This window comes from Quercus suber, unplaced genomic scaffold, assembly GCF_002906115.3.
Source record: "Quercus suber isolate HL8 unplaced genomic scaffold, Cork oak 2.0 scaffold_988, whole genome shotgun sequence".
Lineage (NCBI taxonomy): Eukaryota > Viridiplantae > Streptophyta > Magnoliopsida > Fagales > Fagaceae > Quercus > Quercus suber.
In genome coordinates, this window is record NW_027070403.1 from 46,777 (window position 1) to 66,546 (window position 19,770).

Sequence of the window (19,770 nt, forward strand, 5' to 3'; positions counted from 1 at the left end):
AAAAAAAAAAAAAAAAACCTGTTCTTTTTGGAGAGGAGCTTGTTCTCGTTGATCTTGCGGCCACCGCCTTCAGTGGTGTTGCTTGCACCTGCTTTCCACTTGTCTGGTACTATCACCTTCGTTAGCTTCTTCTCACCTATAACAACAACAACAACAACAATCATTAATTATTCTTAATAATCTCAATTATAAAATTGAGCGTTTGATTATTAATTAGAGGAATCGAATATATAAGAATCGAAAATTTGGGGGAAAAGGAAAAAAATAAAAAATAAAAAATCAAAGAACTTACACTTCTCGCACACCATTGTTGTCGAAAACTGTGAGTTTTTGTTTTTGCTCTGAGAAAATCGGAGCCCTAACTATACAGTTTCGTTTGGGCCTTAATATATAGGTGCCAGGGGAAAGCCCAGAAAGAGTCGGTTTAATAGCTAAATAAATAATTAATTTTAGTGGTGGGTTGGTCCATGTTGGAACTTTGGAGCTAATAATAATTTGCTACTTACATGATTTATTGTAAAATTATAAAAATTATTGTAAACATATTATTTCACTCCAATTAAATGGAGCATGTAAAATTTGGCCTTTACTTGTATTTACAGTTTCCACTTTATTAATACAATTTCTTAACTTTTCTCAAAAAAAAAAAAAAAATCATATTCGGATTCGTAATATATATATATATATATAAAATATGATATTACTATGTAGTTTTCCTTAATTTTTTATTCTCACTTTTATTTATTTACATGTTAAATTATAATTTGATTCTCAATTTTTAATCTTTTTTTTTTTTTTTTGAGAGAGTTTCAACATATGACGTCCGCTTCTGATAATAGCTCTTTCTCATCAGACCAAGACACCAATCAGTTTTTGGTGTAGGCGGGGATTGAACCCCAGATCTCTTATACAACCATCAGAGACTTTACCAGTTGAGCTAACTGGAACCCACCTCAGTTTTTAATCTTTGTTTCCAAAGGTTCGAGGATCATATGGAGCGTTTATAGTAAAAAAAAAAAAAAATTGGAAGGCTTCCGTGAGAATGGTGGAGGATACGGTAGGAATGGATAAGGGGTAATGGTAGGTAATGAGCTCTACGTTTCAAAAATTCTATTTTTGTTTGTTATAAAAAATATTTTCAAAAAAAAAAATCAAAGGTTAAGAATCAAGTATACAAATTATTGATTCTCCTCCTCCAGCTGTGGAGGCCTTGATTCAGGATATTTTGTTATTATGATTTTATGAATGAATGATTCCTTCCCCTCCCCACCCCCCCCCCCCCACACACACACACACACACAAAGTATACAAATTATTAGTGCGATAATTACTCCACAAATATAAGTGTTTGTAAGGTGTAGGAGGTAAAAGCTGGGGTTCAAGTCTCTAGGAGAAAGTTTCACACACATATACACTTAGATTAGACTAAAGTAGAATTTTTATCTTGTATAAAAAAAATATACAAATTATTAATTTTATTATTATTATTTAGAAAAAAACATACACAAAGGAGAAAGAAAGAGATTCTAATAAAAAGACACACCACAACTCAATACTCAATAAAAAATCACAACACAACAAAGATCAACACACATTTTATCTTATTAAAAATTAGAAAAAAAAAATGCTCATAAGTAGTATTAAATTTAGGCAAGAATTGTAATATGTGACTAATTACGTTTACTTTTAAAAATAATTTGATTAATTATTTATACTTGTATGGAATCCAATTTTGTATCATGTGTTTAAATTTATGTGGGGACCATATCATAATTATTCTCTTAAGTTTGTGCCATGTGTCCACTTTAGTTTTTTAATCTTTGAGCAAGTGAGTTAATGAATGCAAAATACTAAGAATCTAATATTAATGAACTAAAAAAAAAAAAAAAAACCATCACATATACTCAATAAAAATCACTATACAACAAAGATCACCACATGCTATATCTTATTAAAAATTAGAAAAAATAAATGATCATAAGTAGTATTAAATTTAGATAAGAATTTTAATATGTGACTAATTACGTTTACTTAAAAAAAATAATTTCACTAATTATTTAGTACCAAGCTTCCAAAATAACTATAAAATTACATTCCATTCACTGTGAGCCTTAAAAATATCCAATACCATTTCAAAACTAGAAAACCTTACCCAAGATGTAACAAAGACCAACAAGGACGGAGATATCACCCAGACATCATATTGCCACAAACAAGTTAGAGCCCAAACACACTAGCATGATATGTACCTCTTTTGGCATGTGGTTTATTGGCCTTGCCAAGCCTCACCCACACCCTCAAGGATTTACCTATCCCCTCCATGGGCAGCAGGAGATAACACATCATGTAGTACCTCTTTTATATATGGTCTTTTGGCCCTGCCTAGCCTCACCCACACACTCAAGGATTTACCTCTTCCCTCCCATAGGCAACAGGGAATAACTGGTTGCACAGTACCCCTTTTGTATGTGGTTTTTTGGCCATATAGGCAGCGGCCTCACCCACACACTCACCAAGATGGGGTAATCACCAACATCATAGCACAAGGGCAAAGCCACATCAAAAGCTCACAAGTTCAATGTATTCAAAATACATAGTTTACTTCCAAATAGTTTCATAAGGTATTACAACAACCAAATATCCACAATATTCTTAAAAGTATTTCTTGTCAAAAATGTTTTGCATCAATATTTTCCAAATAATACAAGACAAGATAAATAAGCACCTTTAAGTTTCCAATATATCATATAGTCCACGAATTCCTTATCATAGGATTAAGTCAAAGATGCTTATGTTTTCCATGTCAACAATCCATGCATTTCCCCAAATGCAATACCAAATATGATGCATTTTCATATATATATATATATATATATTAAGGTTACGACGCAATAGTTTTTAGGAAAAATATAGTTTCCATAGGTAATTTCCAAAAGCACGTCTTACCCAAAAACAACAATTATGCAATATGGTTATTTTTCAAAAATCCCATTAAAAAGCTACTTACCTTGCAACCCACAAAAATGCCTAATTTTCCAAGCTCCAAATAAGATTAGCTAGAGCCTAAACAATATCAAGTAAACCTATTACAATAAACATAAAACTTGAAATTGTATTTAGCTACAATTTAAGAATTGTCAAATAAGCACTTAATTAGGCAAGTCTAGTATTTAACCTCATCAATAATAATATATTCCATTTCCAAAGTTTCTCAACAAATTAATTCACAAGGCATAAACTCCAATTTATAAGCTTAACCCATTTAATATCTCCAATATTATGACTAGCTTCCATAAAATTTACACTACATCAGTAAGATACTCATGAAACCAAATCACAATATTCTCCAACACAAACCATTTAAATCTTTTTTCTAGCTCTAAATAACTCAATAAAAATTATATTCAACATCTATCTCACATTAAAGAGCCAAAACTCCCAAATCTTTACCACTTAGATAGCCACCACTATAAAAATTACAAACCCACTCATCAAATAAATCCACCAAGACAAAAACTCATACATATAAACACATAAATATCATTTCCAAAACTCATAAATCACATAGGTAACATTATCAAAGCTTAGATAAAAATATAACCTCAAGAAAAATATAAAACCCACCAAAAAGATTAGAAATTTTACCTCCAATAAAAGATGCAAAGGTGCTTAGAGGTTCAAAAGGATTTTCCGGTGATCTTGCCAGAAAAAGATGGTGGAGATGGTGGTTTGGAGTGGAACCCGGTGGAGAGTGAGGGAGATGAGTGTGTGTGTGCTTAAGTGAAGAGAAAAGAAAAGAAAGCAAATGAGAGGAAGAGATATGACCGGCCAACCCCAAAAGAGTGAGAGAGCGTGTGAGATGTGGTGGGTAGTGATTGGGTTAGGTGGGGCACGTGGGACACCCAAAAATATATGACCGTATTTTAAGGCCTCGTGAGTTTAATATGTCTACTTAAGTTTTTTTATCTTAGTAGCAAGTGAGTTAATGAATGTAAAATACTAAGGGGGGGGGTGGGTGGGGTGGTGGGACAAGGATATTTTCTAAATTTTCTATAGAAGATGATTTAAAAGGATGAGCTTCAAGCGGCAACTATATGTAGTCCAAATTGGTCAAAATCTTGTGAGCTTCAAGCTCACATAATATGTGGCTCCTAAATTTGTGAATCACTTTGAGACACTTCAAGAATCACACTTACAGGTGATGGATTTAAAGATAAACGTAGGGGAAAATTAAGTTTAAAACGGATCTACATCATTCGAAGTTGATAACGTGCGTTAAGTAAAATTTCAGAATTAGAGAACAAGTGAGCGTACCTTGAAGCGGTGAATTTCAAAACCCGAAGATTGAAGTACTTAGAAATACTCTTAATCTTCACTTCAATTTCACTAACGCCCAAGAACTGTGGACTCTCAATTGGTTACAAATGGATAATCAAAAAGAGGGACTTACACTCTCATACACACCACCTTTCAATGATGTTTTTCTCACTTAGAAAATTCTGTACGTTTTTCCCTTTTTATCTAACCAATTATCTAATTGGGTTGGCCTTTTGGGCCTTTCCAATTGGGCTTAAATGTGTGGTTTGGAGTGGGACCAAAAGGGACCAATAAGACACTAGCTCCAATGGACATTGGGCTTTTCTGTCAACCCTTGACAAGTCCAAAGTTACCATTAACTATATTTAATATCACTATATAAATATAGTTGCACTCTAGGCCTTACTTGTAAATTATATCCCAAGACTTTATTATACATGCAACCCCTTCATAAAATATTCGTAGTAATACAAAGTCATTAATGTAGACTGCCATTTTGTAAATTACTACATCTTAATCCTTAAGTACCCGGTTTAATCTTTTAATATTATTCATTATATATTTATGAAATCCAATTCCATAAATATATACTTTAGTCTTACTAAAGTGGTTAGGCCTAACTTTCCGAATAACAAACTCATTAAACTTATCTCAAGGGAATACTTTATATCTCCGTTAAGAGACTATGAATTCCATCTTGAGAATACATGTTCCATCAACACTAAATGTGACTGCCCAACATACTGAGATTTTGACCATTACTATAGATTTCACTCCTGATATATCAAAGCAACTTATACCTTATGATCAGGTCCATTATTCTCTCAGGATTAAGAGTTCATGCAAATACAAGTCGTGAAATTTATTATTCATATGACAGTCATTAGGAAAATAATAAATTTCACAGCGGTCTAGTTCAATATGTCTTAACTTTTAAAACATATTAACACATCAACCAGAAGTCTCCACTTCCATGATCAAGACAAATCATCATGATTGATATATTATAGTCTTCGCAGATGAAATGCCCAATTTCATCACCGACTACGAACTATAATTCTGAGTTTACAAAGAACTTGTGATTTATATCTTCTTTGACTTTTCACATAAATCACATACTATGCATCTCATGGACTAAATGATAATGTCCGAATATTCATGTTATCGTTACTTCAGATAACAATAAACAAATTCATTAAGCACAATATTAAGTTATACATAATGTCATACACAATGTCAAACTTAATATCATACATAGCATCATACAATAGGATTTAAGGGCACTAATCCTAACAACAGGTTCATTTATGAGTATTTTAATAATGCATAGGTGTAAAAGAAAAAATTATTCATTAATTTTAATACTATTAATGATCATAGATTTTTGGTTGTTAGCTTTGATATCTACTGAATTTGGATTTAAAGAGAGAAATGTGCTTTATATCATTTAATTTTCTAGTTTTTTTTTTTTTTTTTTGGCCTAATTGTGCTTAGTATATATGTTGTAGTAGTTTTTCCAATAGCTGTAACAAACGGGTATGACATATTAGAGGAGGCCAGGGACAATAATTATATTCCATCATATATGTTAAGCTTACTTTTCATCTAATAACTAATGGTCTAGGCTTTGGATGTTTGCGGAGCTTTTGGTTGTGGTACTCATTTAAGTCATATTGTTTCATTTTTTGGATTCAAACAAATGCTAAAGAATGCAGTTGAACTAAAAAGTGATGAAATGAGTACATGCCACTCAGTTGAAATATAATTTTAATGATATATTGTAATATAATTTTAATTTCACAATATAATTTAATTTTAATAAAATAATTATACTTTATTTTACTTTGCTTTGTATGCTTACTATTGTGCCTTGCATGCCATCAGGTTATACCAAACAATTAATAAATGCAAACTCGTTAATTATACAAAATCTAAAAGATTAAGAAGGGCTGAAAATATATTAATTTAGAATTATTATTTTTTGAAAATAATAAGTATAAGAAAACACTATAAAAATAAACATAAACATGAAAATAAATAGTTTTGTTTTATTTGAACCAATAAACATATGTCATTCTTTATTCAAATAGAAGCATAGGAAAATATGAAAATTATTAATACAATAATAACACTAAATTTAATTGCTTACTTTTTGAGCAGTTTTGAGTACAACTCAACATGTAAATGTAATTGTAACAAATTAAGACATTTAAATTTAGAATACAAATTTTCCTTTAAAAAATAGAATAAAAATTTTAATAAATTAAATATTTTAATAATAATCCAATACAATAATGACACAAAACTGCACATGTTTATACGGATGTAATATGAAATTTGAAAAACTAAAAAAAAAATCAAGTAGTATTTATTACTTATCACTTTGCTCATCAATCCCATGGACTCAATAAACTCTCTACTAGCAATGTGCGGTACCTTAATTTCATAGTTCTTGCAATAATCATAAATAACAAGGTTTCTCTACACACAAGCATAATTCACTTTTTGAGAATCCTAGAGATGCCAAGCAGAATATTGATCCCACAATTTTGAGTGGTGATTGAAAAACATGTAGGGTATGGATCTTCTCATTGATAACCATCAACACCAAAGTCTTTGTAAGATGACACAAATGAGGCCTTCTTCCAGTCTGTTTTCTCAAGCCCACCCCTTTTCTCCCAATCATATATCAACATTCCATATTCTGGAAAACAAGAACATGGGCTTTTCGTTGGGGAAGAAATTATTTGCTTCCCCATTGTTCTTGAACACCCTTTGGGAATACTATCCACGAAAAACATGTTAATTTGCATATTTGCATAGCAATTCAAGTTAGTGGTACTGTCAGTAGAAGTTGTTTCAAAGCCCATGTTAGACTTCCCCTTCTATCTCCCTATATGTTGATGAATTGTTAAGGCTCTGGAGTATGGAACACTTCATGCATACAGGTTTCCAAACCCACCAATCCCACGACTAGAAAAATTTATGGGAGTTGTTACACATGGATAAGTGCAAGATTTTTCAAAACTTAGGTGCATCCCTTAAGTTTCTCAAATAACTTCAGTCATATAATTGTACTGACTAATATAAAACCAACATAATGGTATTATTTTCACTTAATAATAATTAAATTCAACTGCATAAGTTTTTGACTAATACATATGGTTGAAATTTGATAAAAACATGTACACCATCAATCACAAACTATAACTAGGTTTTTTTTTTTGGGGGTGGGGTGGGGGGGACAATTTTGGTGTCCATCATTGCATCTTTGGTGTAACATGTCTTGGGATATTTACATATAACAATAACTATAGGAACACAAAATTTTCACGTCGTTTACGTGTGATTGCAGAAAAGTTGCTTCAATCATAACCGGGCACATTAACCGTTATGAAAAATGCTTGTGTCTAAGAATTACACATGCAGGCAAAAGTAATAGAGTAACCAAAACATCTTTTCTCTCCAATATTTATGGTCACTGCATCGAAATGTTTGATTTGTAACCACATGTACAAGCAGGGGGGAGGATCTATATAAACAAGTAGCTCAGAGAAAAAAGAGAGAATTTCAATTAATGGTAAGAGAGACAATTTGGTGGTTGTTCTAGAGTGCAGAATAGGAATGGAAATCCTCAGTGGGGTCCCATTCTTGCACACATTAGTCCTATTCCCCAAGAACTAAATATCTAACTCATCTCTCCTCAGTTCTGCCCCATTTTGATTAGCCACTCTCTAATTAAAGTACAAATGCTATACATAATTAAAATGAAACAATAAAAATTAATGTCAAAGACTAATACACCGGCAGAGTCCTCCGACCAACTTGAGCTTGATGCTAAAACACCCAAATCTATATCTTTTCTTCTCTTTTATTTGAAGTCCACAGCCTATTCAACAATACAAAAACTATACCATATGTTATTAACACAAAGACTATAATTTTAAAGTAAAGCAAGCAAAACAAACATATATCAAGGGCAAACCAGAGGTTCACAAGTCCTTAGTCCTTGCATAAACATAATCTAGTACTGTTGAATATTAGCTCTGATACCATGTTAAATGGAGAATATTATCAAACGCAATGTGTTATACCATGTTGTGTATGCTAGAGTTGATGCGGAAGAGGAAGCATAGAATAGGAACATCAAGAACACGAGGGTTACGTGGTTCAGCCTTGACGGCCTACATCCACGGAGGAATCCCTTAAGGGCTACATCTTTATTGTGTAGGAGTGTAGTACAATAACCTGTGTTACAATGAACTCTAACATGAGTATATATAGGCGACTAAACCCTAGACTATTAGTACAAGCAGGAATGGGCTTGGGCCTATTACATTGGGCTAATATCTGTCTAATATATATCTCTAACACCCTCCCTCAAACTCAAGGCAGAAGCTCGATGAAGGCTTGAGGTTGGATAAGCATGAGAAGATCACTTGGAGATGCCTTGAAGAATGCCTTTGAAGAAATCACAATGAAGAATGTGCCAATTGACCAATTTCGGAGTTTCAAATGAAGAAACGGAGTCCAAAATCGGAATCTATGCGAAAAACTGAGCAAGATAGGCCTTTTCGGAAATTTTGACTTTTGGTCAAAGGTCAACGCAAAAAGTCAAAGTCAACTGGTCCAGGTCAAAGTCAATGGATACTGGTCCGGGTCGGTTCCGGGTTTCCGGGTCGGGTCACGGATCGGGCAGCAGAGCCGCTGACGTCATCCCTATGACGTGTCGCTGACGTGGTCTAGGGCTGATGTGGCAACGGCTTGCATGGCGCTGACGTGGCAGGATGACGTCATCAGATGACGTCATGATGACATCAGGCGAGGTCTACGGCGCGTGGATGGCGCGTGCAATGATTCACCGGCGCGTGAATGACAGGCCAGAATCCCAGGCGGCGCGTGGGGGCGCGTGCGACTTAGGTTGAAAGCCAGATTTCTGCTGTAGGTATATCGGTGGTCGACATGGCCGATAGGGCGGCGCGTGTGACCTGTAAATGAGTTACAACAGAGGAAATCGTGGCGGCGCGTGGGGAGGTTCCGGAGCTTCCTGCGGCGCGTGGAGGCGCGTGACAGGGCTTTGGGTGACCGGATTTCTGGGTTTTCGTCGCGGGAGGTCGTGGGACACGTCTGTGGGGTTGGTTTCTTCAGGCGAAGGATTGATTTGCGCAGATCTGTAAGGTGAGCCACGGCTTGCTTGGTTGTTGGATTTTGACACAGCACAGAGCCATGGTGGCTGCGAGATGCTGTGGAGTCTGGATCCAGCAGACAAATATGTGTGACTTCAGATGGTGGTATGCACGTGAGAATCTTCTTTGCTGTGTAGAGATGTTTGTTTGATGCCAAGAACGAAGTTTGGCTCTGATACCATGTTGAATATTAGCTCTGATACCATGTTGAATGGAGAATATTATCAAACGCAATGTGTTATACCATGTTGTGTATGCTAGAGAGGATGCGGAAGAGAAAGTATAGAATAGGAACATCAAAAACACGAGGGTTACGTGGTTCAGCCTTGACGGCTTACATCCACGGAGGAATCCCTTAAGGGCTACATCTTTATTGTGTAGGAGTGTAGTACAATAACCTATGTTATAATGAACTCTAACATGAGTATATATAGGCGACTAAACCCTAGACTATTAGTACAAGCAGGAATGGGCTTGGGCCTATTACATTGGGCTAATATCTGTCTAATATATATCTCTAACAGAAATGGTCATTTGCTTTTCACCAGACAGAAAATACTAAATTTACTATTAATTTTACTGTAAAAAGCTTAAAAACTAATCTGACAACAACATGAGCAGTGTTGCATCAACAACAAAATAAAAAACAAAATGCTAATTTTTTTATAGTAAAATTTATAATAGCTCCAAGTCCCTACATCATTCTTTAGCAGGCGTTTACAAAAGTTACAAACTTGATTTCATTAGATTGGAGCATAATAGAACCACAACAAGCATATTTCAATTTTTGCTAACTCTTTCGCAATCAAAGTCTCCTAATTAAATAATAATAATAATAATAATAATAAAAAATCCTTTTTTAGTTGATTTAATATAAAAATATAAAAACGATTTTGAAATAAAAATCAAAAGGTTAACAACCAAGCATACACCATGATGTAGAAACATATATGGACACCATGTTGTAGAAACAAAAACGAAGGGATCAACATATATGGACACCATGATGGTAATTGCATGATGCAAACGGACGTACTGGTCAGCCTCCAAATAATGCTTCGGTGCCCCTTGCCAAATTTGACGACGCCCAAATTTATATATATATATATATATATATATATATTTTTTTTTTTTTTTTTTTTTTTTTGATATGTATAGTTTTGCATCATTGTGTATAAGAGGATTCTCAACAACAAAAAAATGCATGAGATAAGCTATGCAACCCTTAGCAAAATAAATAATTTATGTAAGCTATGCAAACCTTACCATATTTGTAGATTACTCATTTTAATGTGGACTCAAAACCATCCCTTAAAACGTTTTAAAGGAAATTACATTTTACTACCTTAAACTATACCCCATATTACACTTTGTACCTAAACTTTTAAAATGCACATTTTGCCCCATAAACTATGACTTTTTTACATTTTGTACTCTAACATTAAGTTTATTGTTTACTTAGATGAAAATTCAAAGTTTATGGTGCAAAATGCAATTAGGAATATATTTTAGAATGATAAAGTGTAACTTATCTTTTGTTTTTAAAGTATTAAGAAGAGGGGAAATCAGGTTTTTTCACATGGTACCATATTTTTCCATCCAAGTTAACCACATATTTGATGTCAAGGTGTAAAGTGTAACAAAGATCATAGTTCAGGGTGCAAAGCCAAAATATGCATTCAAAAATTTTAGGGTACAATATGTAATCAAGGGTATAATTTAGGATAGTAAAATGTGCTTTTCCTAAATTTTTATTTATGCATTTCTATTTTCACTTTCTTTGCATTTAGAAGATGTCCCAAATCACATCAATGTTGTAATATTTCAAGGCCTATTGTTAGATATATTATGGTTTAAGTGACACAAACTAATTGTAAAGCTCCATATGCTTATAAAACAAGCAAACTGATCTTGGTTATTCAAGGGTTAATTCCAAGGTTCTTTAGTATATGGGGAAATTGCATTTTACCACTCTAAATTATACCCCATATTACACTTTGCCTCCTAAACTTTTAGAATGCACGTTTTGCACCATAAACTATAACTCTTATTATACTTTGCACTCTGACGTTAAGTTTGTTGTTAACTTGGACGGAAATTCAAAGTTTAGGATGAAAAGTATAATCAGAAGTATAGTTTCAGGTGGTAAAATGTAATTGCTCATTTGTTTTTAGGGGATTGAGAAGATGGACAATTAAGTCTTTTCACGTGGTGCTAGGGCTGGCTCTACTATGAAAGCAAATGAGGTAGTCACCTAAAGCCCTCAAGTAGAAAAAGGCCCTCAAATTTTAACCAATAGAGTAAATTTTATTATTATTATTATAAAAGTATGCATTAAGTCCAAATATTAGTTAATAAATAAAATAATATTTTTTTATCAAATGAAAAACAAGAATAAGAGAGAAAAATGTTATGTCCACAACATTTTTCATAACAAATCCTAAGTGGTAGGTTGTTACTGACTATTATTGGTGGGAAAAAAAGTAATTTCAACAATATCTCGAATGATATGGTACTTCCTCTCAATGTTCATTCATTTCTTATGATTCCTTGGATCTTTAGATTGTGCAACTGCTCCACTGTTGTCACAAAACAATGTGATTGGAACTTGCTCCATTCTCATTACACTAAGATCAGAAAGGAATTTCTTGAGCCATACAGCTTCCTTTGCTGCCTCACAAGCAGCAACATATTCTGCCTCCATGGTGGAGTCTGCAATACAAGACTGCTTAATACTCCGCCAACTTATGGCTTCACCTCCCAAGGTGAAAACACATCTTGATGTGGATTTTCTGAAATCTAAATCTGATTGAAAGTCTAAATTTGTATAGCCAATAGGTATCAAATCCTTAGTTCGATAAACAAGCATATAATCTCTCGTTCTCCGTAAATACTTGAGAATATGCTTTACAGCTTGCCAATGTTTTGGTCCTGGAATTGATTGATATCGGCTGACCATGCCTACTGAACAGTAGATATCTGGTCTAGTACAAAGCATGGCATACATAAGACTTCCCACTGCAGAAGCATAAGGAACTTGTTTCATCAAATCTTCTTCCTCTTGAGTCTTAGGCCTTTAGTCATCAGACAGAGGAACTCCATGTCTGAAAGGAAGTAATCCTTTCTTGGAGTTTTGCATGCTAAATCATTTTAGAACCTTATCTATATATCCAGCTTGTGATAAGCCTAACATCTTATTCTTGCGATCTCGCCAAAGCTTGATCCCTAGAATAAAGTTAGCCTCACCCAAGTCCTTCATATCAAATTGGCTTGACAACCAAACATTTACCGATAACATTACCCCTATATCATTTCCAATGAGTAGAATATCATCAACATAAAGCACTAGGAACATTACTACTTTATCTCGATATCTTTTGTACATACATGGTTCATCAAGATTTTGCTCAAAACCAAATAACTTGATTGCTTGATTGAATATGATGTTCCATGACCTAGATGCTTGCTTAAGTTCATAAATGGACATTTTCAACTTGCATACCATATGCTCTTGGTTCTTAGCTATGAAACCTTTCGGTTGCATCATATAGATTTCCTTTTCAAGATTGCCATTAAGAAATGCAGTCTTGACATCTATTTGCCAAATCTCATAATCAAAATGAGCAGTAATGGATAAGAGAATTCTAATAGATTTAAGTATTGCTACTGGAGAAAATGTTTCATCATAATCAATACTTTCTTTTTATGTATACCCTTTTGCCACTAGCCTTACTTTAAAGGTTTCAACCTTTCCATCTATCCCTCTCTTCCTCTTGTAAATCCATTTACAACCAACAGGTTTAATGCTGTTAGGCGCCTTTACAAGATCTCATACTTGATTAGAATACATGAAATCTACTTCAGATTTCATAGTTTGGACCCAATGATGTGCATCTATATCATTCATTGCCTCTTCATAAGTGTAGAGATCCGATTCAACCTCTTCTGAGATAGCTTCATAAGTTTCTCTTAAACTTATGAATCTTATAGGAGGCCGAACAATTCTCCCACTACGACGAGGCACCTGTGTACTAGACATGTCATGAGTAGTATCTTGTGGTGTATCTAATACAACCACATCATCCCTAGTTTCATCCATTGGTTGTTCATTTACAGGTTCATTCATTTCAGCTAACACAACTTTACTTCTAGGAGTAAAATTATTCATATAGTCATTTTCCAAGAATTTAGCATTTGTACTAACACAAATTTTGTTATCTTTACGACTATAGAATAAATAACCCTTAGTTTCTTTTGGATAACCTACAAGCAAACACACTTCTGATTTTGGTTCCAATTTATCAGGCTTCTCTTTTAACACATGTGCAGGACAACCCCAAATGTGAAGATATTTCATACTAGGCTTACGCCTACCCCACAATTCCATGGGTGTTATGGGAACAGATTTTGATGGAACTAAATTCAAAAGATGTATTGCTGTATTTAGGGCATAACCTCAAAAAGAAATCGATAAAGTTGAGTAACTCATCATGGACCTAACCATTTCTAAAAGAGTCTTATTCCTTCTTTTTGCTACACCATTCTGTTGGAGAGTTCCAAGTGCAGCCAATTGGGATATAATCCTATTTTGAGTTAAATAATCCTTGAAATCCCTAAGAAGGTATTCACCACCACGATCAGAACGAATGGCTTTTATGCGTTTACCTAATTGATTCTCAATTTTAGCCTTAAACTCTTTGAACTTTTCAAAGGCTTCAGACTTCCGTTTCATTAGGTACACATAACCATATCTTGAGTAATCATCATTAAAAGTGATGAAATACTCTTAACCTCCTTTTGCTTGGGTTGACATAGGACCACATACATCAAAATGTACTAGTTCTAGCAAATCTTGGGCTCTTCTACCTTTTGCATTAAAAGATCGTTTGGTCATTTTACCTTCCAAACAAGATTCACAAACTGAAAATTCATCAAAGTTCATGGGCTCTAAGAGTCCATCTTTGATCAGTCTTTGAATCCTATTTGAATTAATATGACCCAAACGCAAGTGCCAAAGATATGCATCATTAGTAAAAGAAAATTTTCTCTTTAATGATTTCATATGAGAGTTATTATCTAATTTAGAATTATATAATTCATGCTTATCGGGAGTTAAAATATAAAGACCATCCACAATATTGTCAGAACAGATAAACACTTTATCCTTCTTTATTACAACATTGTCTTTTAAAATAATACAATATCCATGTTTACCTAAGTAAGTAGCAGAAATTAAATTCCTACGAACATTAGGTACATACAAATAGTCTTCTAATATTAGAACTTTAGATTTAAAACATAAATTATAAACACCAATATCTACAACTAGAATCCTGCTCCCATCAGCCAAAGTAAGAAACTCCTTTCATTCTTTAAGCCTTCTAGTCTCCTAGAACCCTTGCAAGGAATTGCATATATGATTAGTACAACCTGAATCCACACACTAGGAATTCGTGGGATTCTGTACCAAACATATTTCAAGAAGGAATGTATTAATCATACATTTGTTCTTGGCAGCCTTAAATATTGGACAATTCCTCTTCCAATGTCTTTTTTCACCACAATGGAAACACTTTCCTTTGATCTTATTTCCTTTATCAGCAACCCCTAAGGCAATTTATTTACCCTCTTCCTTGGTAAAGTCTTTCTTCTTCTTCTTCTTATCCTTACCTTTTGACTTAAGTTGAGAAGTAGAAGCTTCACCCACATTGGCTTCAACATTAGAAGTTCCAAGAATGCCTTATGCCGCTATCAATTTTTTCATTAATTCAGACAATGTATAAATCTTTTCATTCATATTATAATTAAATTTGAATTCATTGAATGATTCTGGTAGTGACTGGAGTATCATATCCACTTGAGATTCTCCATCAATATCGACACCTAAAACTTCCAATGTATTTAGATTAGAGATCTTCAACATTAGAAGTTCCAAGAATGCCTTCTGTCGCTACCAATCCATTCATTAATTCAGACAATGTATAAATCTTTTCGTTCATATTATAGTTAAGTTTGAATTCCTTGAATGATTCTGGTAATGACTAGAGTATCATATCCACTTGAGATTCTCCATCAAAATCGGCACCTAAAATTTCCAATGTATTCAGATTAGAGATCATTGTAAGACAATGCTCCCTTACTGAACTGCCTTTAACCATTTTGGTATTATAAATTTGCCTCATGGTCTCTTGCCTTGCAGAACGGCCTTGCTCACTAAACATCTCCTTCAGACTTTGCATTATATTTGAAGCTAGCTCTACATCCTGCATTTGATACTGTAAAACATTTGAAATAGATGCTAAGATGTAGCACTTGACTATCTCATTAGATTTCTGCCAACGATCATATTGTTGTTTTTCCTCAAGAGGAGCATCTAATGAAGAAAAGCTTGGACATGGTTTAGTAAGCACATATTTGTGCTCTTCTGCAATCAGAACAATGTCCAAATTTCTTTTTCAGTCAACATAATTGGATCCAGTTAGTTTGTTTTGATTAAGAATAGTTACAAGTGGGCTAAATGATGCCATGTTCAAATTTGAAAACAATAAACATGAATATAATAAGTAAACTAGATATTATATATCTAGCATATAATCATATAGTATGAAACCTTAATAAAACCATAGTATAATATATGCAATGACAAATCAATCCCGCAATTAATATTTCTCAGAAGCGAGGTCATACCAATCACTATGATCAGGCGAGAATTATCCTCATTATTAATGCTATCATTGTAACTCTTACCAAACAAAAATAATTTGTTGCTTTCCCTTCAGCCTCTAAGTAATAATGACATAGCTCCGAAGGGAGATTAATATTACACTTAGTCTAGTGTACACCATTGCCTAGAATCAATGTGAATCATCAAGTAACTCCACGAAAGCGTGGTCGTTCTCAATGTAAAAACACATTTCATCTATCATTAAGAAGTTTAACCTGTAGTACCATGAATCAAACACCCACCGAAGGGAGCAAGGCATATACTCCAAGGCGAGGTGCTTGATCACACTACTATAAACCAACAATGTAGGCCATGAGATGCAACCCTTGTATCTCTCTTCCATTAGATGTTTTAAAATAAAGGTTTTTAATTTTGAAATATGCATAATCTAATTACACATAGCCTTGCTCTTTCTACATGTGAAAACACTTAAAAAAAAAATTCTGATATTCTTTCTTTTGATCGATCGAATGTGCCCCTCGATTGATCAAAAATCAATCAATTTAAAAAGTCTGATCGTTGTTTCACTCGATCAATCAAAAGTGATTTTCGATCGATCAAAAATCGCGAAACTCGAATTTCTAGAAATTTTCTAAGGTAGTTTTCTTCGTTTTTCATGAATAAACATTCAACATATGAACATTACAGACAGAGATTGATGTCAAAACTGAATTCTATTGATGCTATAGCCTTAAGACTCAATTTAACGTACTTAAATTTAAATTTAAATAACATCATAACATCAATTTTAGTTTTCATCAAATCATAGTTTCAACAATATGCATAAAATTAAAAAACATAATCTTTTAACAATATGAAACTATCATGTCTAATTCCAAAACTCACAAAACATGTTAAACAAATTGGAAATTGAAGACCGCTCTGATACCAATTGATGGAAATAAGCATGTATGCAGCGGAAAATTAACGGATTTACTTCATTTTCAATCTATAACATGCACTATGTAAATTTCAGAATTTGAGTATAAGAGAGTGTACCTTGAAGCGGTGAATTTCAAAAACAAAGATTGAAGCACTTGAGAATACTTTTAATCTTCACTCCAATTCCACTAACGCCCAAGAAGTGTGGACTCTCAATCAGTTACAAAAGGAGAATTAAAGAGTGACTCACACTCACATACACACCATTTTACAATGATATTTTTCTCTTACTAAAAATTCTGTACGTTTTTCCTTTTGTATCTAACCAATTATCTACTAGCTTTTTGGGCCTTTCCAATTAGATCTAAGTGTGTGGCTTGGAGTGGGATCAAAAGAGACCAATAAGACACTAGCTCCAATGGGCCTTGGACTTTTCTGTCAACTCTTGACAAATTCAAAGTTATCATTAACTATATTTAATACCACTATATAAATATAGTTGCACTCTAAACCTTATCTACAAATTATATCCCAAGACTTTATTGTATATGCAAACATCTTCATAAAATATTTGTAATAATACAAAGTCATAAATGTGGACTGTCACTTTGTAGATTACTACATCTTAATCCTTGAGTACCCGATTTAATCATTTTAAGTTATTTATCATATATTTATGAAATCTAATTTCATAAATATATACTTTAGTAATTTCTTAACAAAGTAGTTAGGCCTAACTCTCTGAATAACAAACTCATTAAACTTATCTCAAGAGAATATCTTATATCTCCGTTAAGAGACTATGAATTCCACATGAGGAATATATGTTCTATCAACACTAAATGTGGCTACCCAACATACTGAGATTTTGACTGTTACTTTAGATCTCACTCTTGATATATCAAAGCAACTTACACTTCATGATTAAGTCCATTATTCTATCAGGATTAAGAGTTTATGCAAATATAAGTTATGAGATTTATTATTCATTTAACAGTCCTTAGTAGAATAATAAATCTCACAGCGGTCCAGTTCAATATATCTTAACTCATAAAACATATCAACACATCAACTAGAAGTCTCAATTTCTATGATCAAGACAAATCATCATAGTTGATATGTTATAGTCTTTGCAGATGAAATGTCCAATTTCATCACAGATTACGAACTATAGTTCTGAATTTATAAAAAACTTGTGACTTATATCTTTTGTGACTAAATCACATAAATCACATACTATGCATCTCATGGACTATGTGATAATGTCCGAATATTCATGTTACAATTATTTTGGATAATAATAATAAAACAACTTTATTTAACACAATATTAAGTCATACATAATGTCATACACAATATCACACTTAATATCATATATAGCATCATACAATAGGATTTAAGGGCACTAATCCTAACAATAATTGTATTGACAAATGTAACAAAATTGGAATGGTATTATTTTCTCTTAATAATACTTAAATTCAATTGCGTAAATTTTTTACCAATGTAGTTATATAGTTGAATTTTTATAAACTCTTGTACACCACCAATCACAAACTTTGGTGTGTGTTGGGAGATTTACATGTGACAATTACTACTGAAACCCAAAATTTTCACTCTGTTTACAGTTAACGTGTGACTGCTGAAAAGTTGCTTCAATCGGACATATTAACAGTTGTGAAATGTTTGTGTCTTTGCAACAATGTAACCGAAACATCTTTTGTCCCCAATATATATGGTGACTGCATCGAAGTGTTTGATGAGTAACCACAAATACAGAATGAAGAAGAGGATCTAAACAAGTAGCTCAGAGAAAAAAGAGTGAATTACAATGGTAAGAGAAACATACACATTTCTATATAAAGTACAGAATAGGAATGGAAATATTGATTATGTGCCCAATATCTAACTCATCTCATGTTGGCCCTGCCCCTTCAGTGCACATCTACAACATATATTTTTGCCAATCATCGTAATTAACCATTCTCCTTTTTTTTTTTTTTTTTTTTTTAAAAAATTAGCCATTCTCTAATTACATTACAAATGCTATAAATATGAAGCAATAAGAATCAATGTCAAAGACTTACATAGTAAGCTGTCACTACACTGGCAGAGTCACCTTCGACCAACTTGAGCTTCATGCTAAACCACCCAAATCAATATATTTGCTTTGTTTGAAATCCACAGCCTCACAGCCTATTCAACAATACAATAAAAGAATAAATAAACTATACCATATGTTATTACCACAAAGACTATGTCTTTAAACTAAAGCAAGCAAAATAGAATATCTTCAAACCTTTTTTTTTTTTTGAGAGAAAGTTTAATCATATGACGTTCGCTCTTAATGATAGCTCTTTATTATTAGACCAAAATAGCAAACGATTTTTGGCATAGGCGGGAATTGAAACGCAGATATCTTATTCAACCATCAGAGATTTTACCAATTGAACTAATTGGAATCCACTAGAATATCTTTAAACTATACCAAGCAAAACAAACACATATCATTGCCAAACCAGAAGAGGTTCACAAATCCTTAGACCTTGCACAAATATAATCAAATACGAATATTAATAATGTGCCCAAGATAGTAATAGTACAAAACAAGTAATGAGGAGTAACAAAACCTCATTCATCAATCAAAATTTACCCTAGAAA

At 33.2% G+C, this 19,770-nt stretch overlaps 1 long non-coding RNA gene across 1 annotated transcript; it reads right to left on the bottom strand.

Moving 5' to 3' along the window:
• Positions 1 to 21: 21 nt before the first annotated feature.
• LOC136065482 (uncharacterized) lies at positions 22 to 640 on the bottom strand. Its single transcript, XR_010627123.1, has 2 exons — positions 293 to 640; positions 22 to 136 (listed from the first exon to the last, which is right to left on the bottom strand). It is a non-coding gene; the product is annotated as an uncharacterized LOC136065482 (long non-coding RNA).
• Positions 641 to 19,770: the final 19,130 nt, after the last annotated feature.